Source organism: Schistocerca nitens, unplaced genomic scaffold, assembly GCF_023898315.1.
Source record: "Schistocerca nitens isolate TAMUIC-IGC-003100 unplaced genomic scaffold, iqSchNite1.1 HiC_scaffold_370, whole genome shotgun sequence".
In the NCBI taxonomy this organism is placed as follows: Eukaryota; Metazoa; Arthropoda; class Insecta; order Orthoptera; family Acrididae; genus Schistocerca; species Schistocerca nitens.
This window is the reverse complement of record NW_026045904.1, coordinates 268,487-270,986: the sequence shown is the minus strand read 5'-3', so window position 1 is coordinate 270,986 and position 2,500 is coordinate 268,487. Positions and strand designations below refer to the sequence as shown.

General features: G+C 62.6%; 1 pseudogene; it reads left to right on the top strand.

Moving 5' to 3' along the window:
• LOC126229268 (large subunit ribosomal RNA) overlaps positions 1-2,500 on the top strand; it is a 7,929-nt pseudogene that overhangs the window by 1,567 nt on the left and 3,862 nt on the right.

Below are 2,500 nucleotides of genomic sequence, written 5' to 3'. Positions count from 1 at the left end.
CAGGACGGTGGCCATGGAAGTCGGAATCCGCTAAGGAGTGTGTAACAACTCACCTGCCGAAGCAACTAGCCCTGAAAATGGATGGCGCTGAAGCGTCGTGCCTATACTCGGCCGTCAGTCCGGCAGTCACGGCCGGTCCTTGCGGCCGGCCGCGAAGCCCTGACGAGTAGGAGGGTCGCGGCGGTGGGCGCAGAAGGGTCTGGGCGTGAGCCTGCCTGGAGCCGCCGTCGGTGCAGATCTTGGTGGTAGTAGCAAATACTCCAGCGAGGCCCTGGAGGGCTGACGCGGAGAAGGGTTTCGTGTGAACAGCCGTTGCACACGAGTCAGTCGATCCTAAGCCCTAGGAGAAATCCGATGTTGATGGGGGCCGTCATAGCATGATGCACTTTGTGCTGGCCCCCGTTGGGCGAAAGGGAATCCGGTTCCTATTCCGGAACCCGGCAGCGGAACCGATACAAGTCGGGCCCCTCTTTTAGAGATGCTCGTCGGGGTAACCCAAAAGGACCCGGAGACGCCGTCGGGAGATCGGGGAAGAGTTTTCTTTTCTGCATGAGCGTTCGAGTTCCCTGGAATCCTCTAGCAGGGAGATAGGGTTTGGAACGCGAAGAGCACCGCAGTTGCGGCGGTGTCCCGATCTTCCCCTCGGACCTTGAAAATCCGGGAGAGGGCCACGTGGAGGTGTCGCGCCGGTTCGTACCCATATCCGCAGCAGGTCTCCAAGGTGAAGAGCCTCTAGTCGATAGAATAATGTAGGTAAGGGAAGTCGGCAAATTGGATCCGTAACTTCGGGATAAGGATTGGCTCTGAGGATCGGGGCGTGTCGGGCTTGGTCGGGAAGTGGGTCAGCGCTAACGTGCCGGGCCTGGGCGAGGTGAGTGCCGTAGGGGTGCCGGTAAGTGCGGGCGTTTAGCGTGGGTGTGGTCTGCTCTCGCCGTTGGTCGGCCTCGTGCTGGCCGGCGGTGCAGGATGCGCGCGCCTGTGCGGCGTTCGCGCCCCGGTGCTTCAACCTGCGTGCAGGATCCGAGCTCGGTCCCGTGCCTTGGCCTCCCACGGATCTTCCTTGCTGCGAGGCCGCGTCCGCCTTAGCGTGCTCCTCCGGGGGCGCGCGGGTGCGCGGATTCTCTTCGGCCGCCATTCAACGATCAACTCAGAACTGGCACGGACTGGGGGAATCCGACTGTCTAATTAAAACAAAGCATTGCGATGGCCCTAGCGGGTGTTGACGCAATGTGATTTCTGCCCAGTGCTCTGAATGTCAACGTGAAGAAATTCAAGCAAGCGCGGGTAAACGGCGGGAGTAACTATGACTCTCTTAAGGCGGCCAAGTGGCGGCGGTGTGGCTGCATCCGGACTCGGCTTTTCGAAGCGCGGTCTTGATGTAGTCGTGCTGCTGCTGCGAGGTGCCTTCCTTGGGTTGTAGTTACAGGGAGAGTGATGCGCAATACATGGGCCTAGCCCTCATAGCCTCTCCTCTCCTGCGGTCTTCTCCCCTTCACGTGGGCCCGCTGATTTCGCAGAGTAGAAGACCGCACCAGGGGCTTGGGGGGGTTACCAGCCCCCCCTCGCATTATACCTATTAGTTGGGGGCAGCACACAAGAAAACACGAGTGGTGGCCCTTCCGCTGAAGGCGCCACCCCAGCTTCCCCAGCACCTAGCCGGCCTACCGGCCGTGCCGTAGATTCTGTTACTGTTGCAGCCTATACCTGCAGTGAGTGTCACCGCAGCTTCACGACCAAAAACGGTCTCGGGGTCCATCGCCGCCGCCAACATCTAGCGGCCGCCAACGCGGAGATCGTCACGGAGAGGCATCGCGCGAGGTGGACGGAGGAAGAAGTCCTATCGCTCGCCAAGGCGGAGGCCGAACTGTTCCTCGAGAGGGACGCACGGTTCTTCTTTGTCAACCAGGAGCTAACTAGCATGTTCCCCGACCGAACGCTTGAAGCAATCAAGTGCCAACGGCGGAAAGCTGCCCACAAGCAGCTTGTCCGCCAATTCATGGATGCACTTGAGCTCGGTCGGGGGGAAGAGCCGGCGTCCCGCCGGGGTGCGGCGACTCCGCCGCCCGATGCGGGCGATGCCGCTGCGCCGTCCGACGACGCAGCCGAGGACTTCGCGGCCGACACCACCGGGCCGCCGCCGGAGGGGCCGACTGACGCCGCCATCTGGGAGCATCTGGCGGGACTACCTGCTTCCGCCCAGCGTTTCTCTGCTCTGGATCGAGTCATTGGTCTGGGGCGGGGCACGCCGCCCGATGTCATCCTGGGCATGCTCCCGGATGCCCTTGCGTCGGTCGGGTCCAGAGGGGAGAGATCGATCACCAGGACACAGCGGCCGCGCCAACCATCTAAGCGGCCGCCTGCCGCTCCGCCGCTGCAGAAGCGCAAGCGGCGCCGCTGGGAATACGCAAGAACGCAGGATGCCTTCCGAAGGTCGCGTGCACGTTGCGTGCGCGGCCTCCTGGATGGCACCCTGCTGCAGCCGCCACCTGTCATCCCAGGT